Source organism: Girardinichthys multiradiatus, chromosome 6 (genome assembly GCF_021462225.1).
Source record: "Girardinichthys multiradiatus isolate DD_20200921_A chromosome 6, DD_fGirMul_XY1, whole genome shotgun sequence".
Taxonomy (NCBI): Eukaryota; Metazoa; Chordata; class Actinopteri; order Cyprinodontiformes; family Goodeidae; genus Girardinichthys; species Girardinichthys multiradiatus.
In genome coordinates this window covers 27,634,966-27,648,070 of record NC_061799.1, presented here as the reverse complement: position 1 = coordinate 27,648,070, position 13,105 = coordinate 27,634,966, and the positions used below count along the sequence as shown (strand labels likewise).

General features: G+C 41.9%; 1 protein-coding gene and 1 long non-coding RNA gene across 3 annotated transcripts in view; one reads left to right on the top strand and one right to left on the bottom strand.

Annotated features, from left to right (window-relative positions):
• agap3 (ArfGAP with GTPase domain, ankyrin repeat and PH domain 3) overlaps positions 1-13,105 on the bottom strand; it is a 188,696-nt gene that overhangs the window by 153,396 nt on the left and 22,195 nt on the right. The gene's annotated exons all lie outside the window — the stretch shown is intronic.
• LOC124869426 lies at positions 1,091-3,095 on the top strand. The gene is made up of 3 exons (XR_007038581.1): positions 1,091-1,196; positions 2,368-2,439; positions 2,622-3,095. It is a non-coding gene; the product is annotated as an uncharacterized LOC124869426 (long non-coding RNA).

Sequence of the window (13,105 nt, the reverse complement as noted above, 5' to 3'; positions counted from 1 at the left end):
TAAGATCCGAAATGCTCCCCATCGTGTTTCATCAAATACAACTTGGTGCTTTTTTTTCTCCCACACCGTACTTTCCTGGCTCACTATTTTTCTTAGTAAAGTACTATTTTTGTTTTCAATCACAACGCTGACAGTCTGTGCTTGTAAACTCATGCAGACTCAACAACGGAGCTGAAAACTGAATACTGAAATACAGAAACAGATGATTAGTTCATACAACTGACATTTACAAAATGCTAAAGCAAGCAAAAAACATCACAATAACGGACACATTTTTGAACTGGGTTATGCTGTCAGCTTAAACACCATTCCTAAGGAATAAAAACTCCAATGATGTACTAGCCTAATTTTTTGACCAAACTTCTTTTCAAACGTTACTGTTCACGTCCTCGACAACGGGGCAATCACATTGGAGAGGTTTCTTGCTGAGCTCAAATAATCTTGGCTCATTCCATCTCTCATCTTTGAATGGGGTAGTCGATTCTCCATCTGAACCATTTATCTTTGTGCTCTTTTACCCCTGTGCTTCTTCTGCCCTGACTGGAGCTGAGTGGTCTCTAAATACCCCCATTTACTTTCATTTTTTGTCCATTCACTGCCAGTCAGGTGAGGCAGACTAAGTAATAAAAACATAATAACTTCAACAGGTAAGCTTTATTTAAACTATTTGACCAAGATCTCTACTGCATATTCAAACTGTGCCTCCAAGCATGGATTTGGAGAACATAGGTTAGGGAAAAAATTATATTTTTATTCTTTGTGTTAAAATATATGAGGATTTTCAAGTAAATTTGTACAAGCACAACCAAAACCTTCTTTCTAAAAAAAATAAATGTGCAAGTGGATGAAGCTAGTTACATGGTGCATCCTATAAACTTCTGGTGATCTGCAACAGCTCCATGTTTGGTTTTGCAGCAGCTATCTCTGTCCTTGAGTCACTGCAGACTGAGGTGTTTCATTGCTCAGCACGGGTCATATGCAGCAAAAAGAATTTGCAGTGACTCATCACCATGTCACTAGATTCACACAGTGCATTATTTAGTAGCTCTCTGGGTTCTTTTGCTGAGGTCACATTTATGTGTTGACGTAACAGTGACCAACCACAGAAACGGACCGGAAACATTAAAATACAGGGTCATGGAGAGAGATACGATGAGCGAGCATGTGGTGGCAACTGTTTTGTCTTTCTTCCAGAGGTAAAACTGTTTTTAAACTCAAAAACGCTGATCTAAAATCATTAACCGTAAATCATTATTTGACCTTTTAACATGTTTGACAAACATGCAGAACAAGGTGACTGAAGATACCCAGAGGCTGCTTCAGCAGTGTTTGCATGGATTATGTTCTTGCCTGGTGACAGGCTGTATTTTTAAGAATTTCTCTGGTCTTTACACAGTGCATGATGGGATACAGTACTCAGTGTTAATTTTCCACCAAGCGTGGCATCTTGCAAGTTGGCCAAAAAGTTCAATTTTGGTCTCATTTGACCAAAGTACCTTGTTCCCCATGTTTGCTTTGCACCCTACATTACGTGGTGAAAAATGGGCTGCAGATGATTTTCTTTCAGCTTTTTGTCACTCTTCCATTAGGACAGCTTTGTGGAAGGCACAGGGGATGTCTATTCTGTCAAGAGTCTTCCACCTGAGCAATGGGTTTTTGCAGCTCTTCCAAAGTTACAAAAGCCTCTTGACCGCAGATGGACTCTATTTACTAAATAAATGAATAAAGTGGCTGCACGGTGGCGCAGTTGGTAGCACTGTTGCCTTGCAGCAAGAAGGATTCCCGGCCTGGGGTCTTTCTGCATGGAGTTTGCATGTTCTCCCCGTGCATGCGTGGGTTCTCACCGGGTACTCCGGCTTCCTCCCACAGTCCAAAGACATGCCTGTTAGGTTAATTGGTCACTCTAAATTGCCATTAGGTGTATGAATGAGTGTGTGCATGGTTGTTTGTGTGTTGCCCTGCGATGGACTGGCAATCTGTCCAGGGTGTACCCTGCCTCTCGCCCATAGACTGCTGGAGATAGGCACCAGCTCCCCCGTGACCCACTATGGAATAAGCGGTAGAAAATGACTGACTGACTGATGAATAAAGTGCTAGATTTGCGCTTGTGCTAGATTTTATTTAGGGGTATTGGAGTAAACGGGCCTCAACACAAATGCATGGCATTTTACATACAGGGAAGATCAAATAAAACCACGTATCATTTACCTTTCACATAACAATGCACTATTTTGTGTTGGTCTATCATAAAATTCCCCTAAATGAAAACTGATGTTTGTGATTAGAATCTATAGATTGCACAATTTTCAATCCAAATAAACCAGACCTGTAACACTGGATTAGACGGCTGCTCCTCTTCTTTTTCAGAAGTAAGGTTGAGAGCATGCTGGACCAGATGCTAACAAAGACAACTCATACCACAGCCCCTTAGCTGTGAAGGTAATCATCTGCACCAATTTGAATGGTATTCTTCAGACATGAGATAAAAAAAAGAAAAGAAAAATAGTCTTCCAGACACATGCTTTTAGAGTGATTTTTAAAAAGCACAATAAAACATTTCACCGACTTCCAGTCACAATATGACACCTCTCCAAAATCTTCTGCTGCTTCCATCTCCCCAGGCAACCATTTCAGTCAACAGACACCCATTCTGATCAAGGGGGAAGGCAACTGTGTGTGGGTAAAGTCACACATCCAGAAAACACGCACTCTCACACAGAGCTACTCCAGCCACCTACTTTAGTTATATAACACATGTCGCTGCCTACCCATCCACCAGCAGATCTGCACTGCACCCAGCCAAAAGCAGAGCTTCAATACCAGAGCTTCTACACGGCAAAGGAATTTCAGCTAACTAGCTAAATGACCTATATGATATCCTGACAGTGAAAACTGAGATTACAGTGATATAGATATTTTCCAAAAGCGACACCTGACTGTCCACCAGGGTAGGTTTGGCTAAAGTTTAGTTTTCATAGTAGCTTGCTTAGTGTATCCCTCACCAGCACACTTAACCCTTCTCAAAGCTAAAAGTCCAACAGAGAGACCACAGGAATATTTGTTTTATTGTGTAAACAGACAAAACAGATCTTTGAATTAGTCTGAGCTGCGATGAGCTGCCAATCTTTTTGTAGACCAAACCTAGATTTTACACCTGATCTAGACACAACAAAGCTATTGTTTTTGTAGATTGTGGACGTTTTCTGAAGCCAAATAGGTGAAAAGTCTCCACTTAATAGTTTTAATTGTCAAAGAAACCTGCACAAAAACCAGAATGGTAATAAAAAAAATGCTTGGTTTCCCAATGCATTTTATGAAATTACAATGCCTATGGGTATTTTAGTTGGGTTTTTCAGTATTCCTGCTGCAATTGCAACATAAAAACAAAAATAACTCAATGCTACTTGAAAGATCATTGAAAAGTATAAGGTAGGAGATGGCTACCAAATATTTTGAAAACACGGATTTAGTTAAATCCGTGTGTTCAAAAATATTTAACTATATTTAAATATAGTTAAATTCATCACTAAGAAATGAGGAAGCATAGCACTTTTCTCAATCTGTCTAGAGCTGTCCGACCTCACAAACTGAGTGACCTTGCAAGAAGAAGCCAGTTGGGAGATACTGCACATACAACTGTTGCTAGGGTTCTTCACTAGTGGAAGATGTATAGAACAGTGCCCAAGAGAAAGTTACTGCTGACTACATGCTATGTTTAGTGAACACCAGACTCCACGCTTTACCACAAACACACCATCTCCACTGTAAAGCATGGTGGTGGCAGCATTATGGCCTGGGGATGCTTTCCAGCAGCAGACCCTGGAAAGCTAGTGAAAGTAGAGTGGAACATGACTGGTGAAAAATATTGCCACATTTTGGTTGACAAACTGACACAGTCTGCAAGAGAACTAGGGCTGGAACTAACGATTATTTTGCCAATTGATTGGTCTGTCAACTATTTTTCTGATCAGGTAGCAAAGGTGCCTATTGGAGATTTTTTTTTTTTTACAGAATTTCAACCAGGTGAAGCTAAAACTATGCTACTGGGTGCTTTGGTGTGTGCCGGCTAACTCCCGATGGCTGCTTGCCAGGGCCTGGACCCCTGGGCTCTGTCGGGCCTCTGCTTGGGGAGTGATATGTCCTGGGGTGTCAGGTCTCTGGGTCCATGGCTGGATCTGCTCCGGCGTAGATGGCTGCAGCTCCCTGGGGCGTTCTGCTCTGTGGCTGCTGGGTGGTTCCCCTGGGACTCCCTTCTCTTCTCTGGGGGGGTTGTGGTAGTCCCGGCGATGGTTCTCCTCGGGTTCCTGTGCTCTGGGGGGCCTTTGGATGTCTATGGCTCAGATCTCATCCGTATCTGTCCCGAGTCCAGGGGGGCAGGTCTGTGGCCCCTCAAACTCACTATTGCATATTATTATAGAGAAACATTGTATACACAACCGCGCTCACACTCAGACACACAGGTGTTTAGATTCAGGTGTTAACAGATACACAAATGTTCTATATTGAGCTGCAGTTACCACTAAATACATCTTGCATTCATAAGTACCATGCACTTTTTAGTAAAAAACAAACTGTTAATATGAATGTTTCTGCAGGTGTAGAAGCAAGTAGGGTGTTATCTTGTATTCTCTTCATTCTTCTTTCTCTCCTCCATTCTTTTCTCCTTCTCTCCATTTTTCCTTTTTGCCCCACCTCTCTCTCTTTCATGCTTCTTATTTTTCTCCTTCTCGTTTCTGCCTCCGTGTCAGTAACCATTGAAATAGTCCCTAAGCAGTTTCTAATAAGGTTTCTCTTATCTAATATCTAATCTGATTAATTGTTTTAGCCCTAAAGAGAACCCAAACTTGGCCGAAGATTCTGTTCTACAGCAAGACAACGACCCAATTATGCGGCAAAAGCTACAAAGAAATGGTAAAAGACAACGAGGGGAGTGAGTCTGCTGGCGTGGCCTAATCAAAGCCCAGATCTTAATTCAAACAAGGACTTGTGGCTGGACTTTAAAGGAGCTGCTCACGCCCAATCCACCAAGCACTCTGAGTTTGCTGTTTTGTAAGGAAAGATAGAGAAATTTTAAAGGTAAAAATATCACAGTCATCATCTAATTACTCACCTAAAAGGTGGATATTTATGTCATAATTTCCTTAACCTTATGTATTTTGTAAATTAATTTGACAGGGTTTCCTTTATTGGTGTAAAGAAACAAGAAAAAAATAATTCCAAAATTATTTAATAAAAAATATTAAATTAAAAACAATAAAGGAGGTAAACGTCCAATGGACTTAGGAGCAAGAAGTAGGATGTGAGAGACTTCCTGCGGCAACGCAAGTACGATAATACATCCCTTTTATCGTTCCAGTATTTTATTTAAGGTCTGCAGTTTGTTCCAGTACGCAAACACAGAATTGAGGCGGAGCTCATCTACTGAAAACAGTGTCAGGCTGCTGAACAGTGCTCTTTTCACGCCAGACTCCTTAAGAAGGAAAATCTCATCATCCAAAGCGAGGCTGCACTGACACAGCCCAAAGCAAGACTGTGAACAGATTATTATAAATGGGCACCACTGAGCTCCCTCTCCTTCCAGAGGATGGTGCACTTGTGTCTCGGATCAAATACACTGCATTTCACACTCAGCAAACGCTGTAGCATTGTGGTAACCTCCTTCTTCCAAATTTCCACAGTGACATTGCTTCTCACTGGCAGAGTATGAAAAATGTGACTCATATGAATGCTAATCTGATGTTTGGCCATTAGAATTCAGGCATTTTGAGGCCTACTCTGAATGTACTCTCAGGCAGTGGTTATCTATTTGTTTTTTATAAAACAAGATCTACCTTAATAAATGATAAATTTTCAAGTATTACCATCCATACAGACATTTGCATTTGTTGTGTTCATTACACATCTGAACAGCATAATTGGTCAAAGGATGCAATTTTATTTAACAGGAAGTCAGAAATTTGAGTGGGAAAATCATACGTTTATCACCAACCCCAACCACGAAAATCAATATGGCCACCTGGCATAAAACTTAGAACTAGCGACAAAGTTACAAAAAACTGTTTCTAAACTTCTGATGATTTATATCTTACTAAATCAGTCACACACAACACTATAAACTCTTTTGTAGTTAGCATTGTTGTACTGCTTGTAAAAACTACAAAATGCAGAAAAAGATGTCATAAGCTGGTTTTCCAACTGTAATCTGAATCATGGCTAAGTTTGGTTTGTTGTCATTTCCAAGTTTGGACTTCAGTGGTTTATGCAAAACAGCACATTGAGCCATCATCACTTGTTGATGGTTTACAGTCATCCACTACATCCCACAAAATACAATTTGTAAGTAATTAAACAACAATTACATTACAGACAGCCCAAGTACCACTATTGTTGTTACACAGTTTGAGAATCATGAGGTTATTTTGTCATCAACCCCACATGAATTCACAAGATTTAGGCATTTAAGTCCAAAACAGTAATAAATTGTCATCAACATTGCAGCCAGAGTATTTTGTAAGTCTGATGGTTTAGCAACAAATACCCTAAAATCTCAAAGTCATGTATTAAGGTTATGTATTACAATGTTTCTTTTATTTAGACATCAGGCTTCTGTCTAAATTAATTTAATTCATCTTTAGTCTTCAGATATAAATATTTACCTTCACCATGCTCTTAGCAGCTTTGAATGGTAATCTGGAGTCTGCAACACTAACAGCAGGATGCTTTTAACAAAGTTAATGGGTAAATTAATCACATGAAGAAAAAACAGGATATACATAAGAATGACCAAGATAAATCTATGGATGGTAATAATTATATTGTGAAAAACTTCAATGTATTTTATTGGCATATTAAATAAAAGCAGAAATGATTTTTACATGAATTATGACCTTTACACTTATATTCAGCAAAAATGTTTTAAAAGATCATTCATTGTGTGTTTTTAAAATGAAAAATTGCTCAAACATGGCTGCATAAGTTGCAACCTCAAGCCCAGGGGTTTCACAAAATGTGGGTTTTAAATATTAACAAAAGAAAATTGAATTTAAAAAATTGACAATTGATAAATTATTGTTCAATGATAATAAACAGGGATGACATGTAAAATACTGAAAGTGAGATTTCTTTTAATCTCTACCATTTTTGGTGTAGATGAAAATACTAGATGCATCTGTGTTTCTTTTTCAAGAAACACAGATGCATGTAGTCTACTTTGAAGAAGTTTACAAATCTGGTTAAAAAATGTAATTTTATTGGCAGCATATGTTGCTATAACACCTCTATATATCAATAGCGGTTTCACAAGTGTGCCAGTTGCCCATGCCATGTAAACTAAATAAGTCCCCAAACCATCACAGATGGTGACTATTGAACTGTGTGATTACAAGTAGAAACACAGTCCCTTATGTCTTTGGACCTACACCATCCATGACTTAAAAAGATTAATTACCAAAACACAGGACAGTTTTCCCGCTTCACCTCATTCCATCTTAAATATATCAGGTCCAGAGAGTGTTCTTGCTATTCCAGAATATGTCATAAATGTTGATTTTTTTTTCCTTTCCATGGTGGAATTTGAAGGGAGTCTATGTCCTGGGACAAGAGTTGCAGAATGCATTGAAGATTTCACAGTGCAATTGTGATTTCAATTAATGCAATCTCAAAATCCAAAAGGACTGCAATACATTTGTTTAATATTAATATAAGATATTAATTATTGCAGTTACAATAATATTATCTATAACATTTATTCAGTGGTATTTTGAGACACAAACCTGTGCAACATTTTATGAAAATACCTAAAAAACTTAGTAGTACAAAATTTAACTAAAACTAACTAACTACAAAATAGCACTTTTTGTACAGGATATTACACCTTTTTGACCTTGACCTCATACTAGAGGAGCACTGTGCATATAACAAGCGATTATTAGCAGGTTAATTGTTCAGGCTATGTGCTTGAATAGAAAACCTGCAGTCAGTTGCCTGTGCCTGTGCCACGCTTTTCCACAAATGCAGAAATAGAAAAAGAAACATCTATATATTGAAGGAACTTGGCAGTAATTGACATAATATTATGATTAAAGACATGAAAAAAATACAATTGTGACACAAAACAAGCATATTTCAATGTTAAATTTAGCAAGTCCAAACTTGTTCGGAAATTAATCTGGGTGGAAGTTTCTGGTCATTCACTGTGTGAGCGACAATGATAAAATGTTCACGTAGAAGCCAAGTTGAGTTAAAAGCAGTGTTAATATGGTGAAACGGTGCATTGCTGGTGGTGGCAGCAATACTGCGACAGCAGCCGTTAGTCTGCACTACTTTCCTGAAGCAATGAGGATCAGAGCTGCCTGGATCAAAGCTTGAACACTGAGGAGGGACAGATGAGCTGGTTCCACCAAGCACAGGACCTCTCGGCAAACTGCTTCAAACAAGAAACCTCTGAATTCACAAGAGAAATGATCTCAGAGGTTGGGATATTTTACAGACGAAGGCGATTGTTGAAGCAGAGTATACAGCCACGCTGTTCAGAGCATATGATGGGAAAAGATCGCCAAAGAAAAGGTTGTTGCTGCTGTTGCTAAACGGATCAAGGCTCAGCAGGTAAGAACACTTCCCTGTTGCAAAAGTACAGTTAGATATCGGCAGTTATTGTTAATAATTACAAATCCAAAATTTCATCCATCCATGTTCTTCCGCTTATCCGGGGTCAGGTTGCGGGGGCAGCAGCCTAAGCAGAGAGACCCAGACTTCCCTCTGCCCAGCCACCTGGGCCAGCTCGTCCGGGGGAATCCCAAGGCGTTCCCAGGCCAGCCGAGAAACATAGTCCCTCCAGCATGTCCGGGGTCTTCCTCTGGGCCTCCTCCCAGTGGGACATGCTCGGAACACCTCACCAGGGAGGCGTCCAGAAGGCATCCTAACCAGATGCCCGAGCCACCTCAACTGGCTCATCTCGATGGAGATGCAGCGGCTCTACTCTGAGTCCCTCCTAGATGACCGAGCTTCTCACCCTATCTCTAAGGGACAGCCCAGACACCCTGCAAGGGAAACTCATTTTGGCCGCTTGTATCCGTGATCTCGTTCTTTCGGTAATGACCCAAAGCTCATGACCATAGATGAGGGTAGGAATGTAGATTGACCGGTAAAGCGAGAGCATCGCTTTCTGACTCAGCTCTCTCTTCACTACTACAAACCGGTACTGCTGATGCAGCAACGATCTGTCTATCGATCCTCCGTTCCATTTTTCCCTCATTCTTGAACAAGACCCCAAGATACTTGAACTTCTCCACTTGAGGCAGGACGTCCCACCCTACCCAGGGGAGGCACTCTACCCTTTTCCGGCTCAAGACCATGGCCTCAGACTTGGGAGGCACTGATTCTCATCCCAGCTGCTTCATACTCGGCTGTGAACTACTCCAGTGAGAGCTGTAGATCACAAGCTGATGAAGCCAATAAGACCACGTCATCTGCAAAAGGCAGAGACGCAATCCTAAGGGGTCCAAAACAGATCCCCTCAACATCTTGGCTGAACCTGGAAATTCTGTCCATAAAAGTTATGAACAGAATCGGTGACAAAGGACAACCATGGCAGAGTCCAACCCTCACCGGAAACGAGTCTGACTTACTGCCAACATGCGGACCAAGCTCCGACACCGGTCATACAGGGACCTAACAGCCCGTATCAAAAGGGCCTGAATGTAGACTGGTTGGGCGTACTCCCATGCATCCTTCAGGACCCTGCCGAGGATGTAGAGCAGGTCCAGTGTTCCACGGCCAGGACAAAAACCACACTGCTCTTCCTGAATCAGAGGTTCGACAGTCAGGGTGCCATTGTCGGTGCGTCCCTTCATGGATATACCAGTTCAAATCTGTTAAAAGAATAGGGCACCAGTGCCAGAGCTACTGATTCTAGTGTTCTCTGGCAAATGCCAGTCAAGCTCCATGGAGCTGGGCAGTGTGCACAGGGCCTACTAGAGGACTTCAGGCCCTCAAGCCACCCTCATTAAGTCTTTTTCTAATGGTTTGGTTAGAGACATGCATGCCAGTTGCCTGCTGTAGGTCACTTTGTAGGGCTCTGGCAGTGCTCATCCTGTTCCTCCTTGCACAAAGGAGCAGATACAGGTCCTGCTTAAGGGTTAAGGACCACCAGCGGCCCCATCCAGCTCCCCTAGAGTAACTGCCTGTCTCCTAGAATCTCCTCCATACTCTTGAGAATGTGCTGGGAGACACAGCAAACCTTCAGACCAAATGGCACATATTGAAGTGCCATACTGGTCAAGTTGGACTGTCTGTGCAACCTCTGTATGGTCCAGGTATCGCCTCATGCTACCAGTAGTGACACTGACCCTGGTCAAATGGAAACAACTGAAAAGCAGTCAAAAAAAGGGAAAAATGTCTGTGGCCTCCATCTGCTAAACCATTCCTGTTTTGAGAACTGTCTTATGGATGCCCCTTTAGCGCCCTGTTGTTATTTCATTAACACCAACACAGTTAACACTGATTAACAACCCCATCTACTACCTGACTGACCAGATGAATATTCCAGAAATTTAACTGAATTGATATTATACTCTGATTAAAACGTGTTCCTTTAATTTTGTTGAGCAGTGTAAGGAAACTAAGTTAAACCCAAATATTTATTCAGTACTAATTTGATATGTTCATACTTTTGACATAACTATAATAGCTCTATATAGCTCTATACCCTCTACAGGGTACTCGAGGGTTCATGGGAGTTTGCCCACATGTGTTTTGTGGACCTGGAGAAGGCATTCGACTGTGTCCCTCGTGGTGCCCTGTGTGGGGTGCTCCAGGAGTATGGAATCGGGGGCCCTTTATTAGGGGCCATCCAGTCTCTGTACAACCGGAGCAGGAGTTTGGTCCGCATTGCTGGCACTAAGTCAGACCTGTTCCCGGTGCTTGTTGGACTCCGGCAGGGCTGCCATTTGTCACCGGTCCTGTTCATAACTTTTATGGACAGGATTTCTAGGTGCAGCCAAGGGCCGGAAGAGGTCTGGTTTGGGGACCAGTGGATTTTGTCTCTTCTTTTTGCTGGTGCCCTGTAGCAAAGACCTACAGCATGCACTGGGGTGGTTCGCAGCCGAGTGTGAAGCGGCTGGGATGAAGATCAGCTCCTCCAAGTCCGAGGCCATGGTTCTCAACCGGAAAAGGGTGGCTTGTCCTCTTCAGGTTGGAGGGGAGTTCCTGCCTCAAGTGGAGGAGTTTAAGTATCTCGGGGTCTTGTTCACGAGTGAGGTAAGAATGGAGCGGGAGATCGACAGACGGATCAGTGCGACTGCTGCAGTAATGGGGGCACGGTGCTGCTCTGTTGTGGTGAAGAGAGAGCTGAGCCAAAAAGCGAAGCTCTCGATTTACCGGTCAGTCTACGTTCCTACCCCGACCTATGGCCGTGAACTTTGGGTCATAAACCAAAAGAACAAGATCCCGGATACAAGCGGCTGAAATGAGCTTCCTCAGTAGGGTGGCCGGGCCCTCCCTTAGAGATAGGGTGAGGAGCTTGGCCATCCGGAAGAGGCTTGGAGTAGAGCTGCTGCTCCTCCACATCGAGAGGAGCCAGTTGAGGTGGCTCGGACATCTATATCGGATGCCTCTTGGATGCCTTCCTCGGGAGGTGTTCCAGGCACGTCCCACCGGGAGGAGGCCCAGGGGACGGCCCAGGACACGCTGGAGGGACTATGTCTCTCTGCTGGCCTGGGAACGCCTTGGGCTCCCCCCGGAGGAGCTGCGGGAGGGGTCTGGGGAGAGAGATGTCTGAGCGTCTCTGCTGAGTCTGCTGCCCCCGTGACCCGGTCCCGGATAAAGCAGAAGACGCCGAGTACAAGTATAAGAATCTGATAATAAAAATGTGCTTTGTAGATAGGTACATAGGTCTTACGACCATCACACCTTTGTTAAACTCGAATTGTTAAAACAGCTGCATATTTGTTGTTTGACAACAGTCGCAACCCTGATTTTGAATGACTTAAGCCTCAAACATGTTTGTAGGTAGGTATTTGCTTGTGGTTTTCTGACCATATGCAAAGTTGAGGCTTGAGGCTATTGAGGAGGATTTGCATGCAGTCCTTTTTTAAACCAAAGCTAAATAGGACACATTGGAATTGGTTTAAAGTTAAAACAAGCCAAGAGGGGTAGATTTTAGCATAAAGAGTATAATGCCAGGGAGAAAAGAAAAAACACAGATGGAAAACAAGTGAAAGAATAAACAATAGCTTCAGTGGGAAATCTTTATTTTAACTCTTAATTTCACTTCATCACACAGCTTATTTATGTAATAAAGCGATGTACGACTTCCTTATATGTATGACTTATTTATTTTTCCAAAGCAGTGCAAAGCTCCTGGATCCTATGCTAGATTGATTTCTTCATAATACTGGCATTAGGAGCGGCAGCTCTCTATAACACTCAGTCATACTCAGTAAATTGGAACATGCATTTCGATGAGGCTTGATTGTCACACTGAAAATACCTTTAGAAAATAACAACCTTTACAATTATTGAATTGAGTTACCAAAATAAATGAACTTTTCAATAATATTCTAATTTGATAAACTTTAATATAAGAAAATATGGCTATACAATATGTCATATTTAATAAACAATATTTTTATTTGTCACATTGAGATAATGGTTAATAGCAAATAATACATGGCTTACGGTTTTGGAAATTGTGGTGTGCATTTGTTTTCAACCTCCTTGAGTCAATACTTTGTAGAATAACCTCTAGCTCCAATTACAGTAGAAGGTGTTTTGTGGTGTCTATACAAGTTTTGCAATCTAAAGACTAAAAACCGAGAACATCCATGAACATCAAGTTTTAAGTCCTGCCACAGATTCCCAATTTGACTAAGGTTTGGACTTTGACTATGCCATTCTAACACATTAATAATCTTCAATTTAAACCACTCCTTTGCGGCTGTGGCTGTATGGTTAGTACCCTTTCCTTCTAGAAGGAGAACCTATTTCCCAAATCATGCCACACATAGCATTTTCAATGTAGGCCACAAAGTTTAATCATGGTATCATATGACCAGAGCACCTTGGTCTATATGCTTCATGTGTCCCCTGCATGGCTTGTGGAAACTGC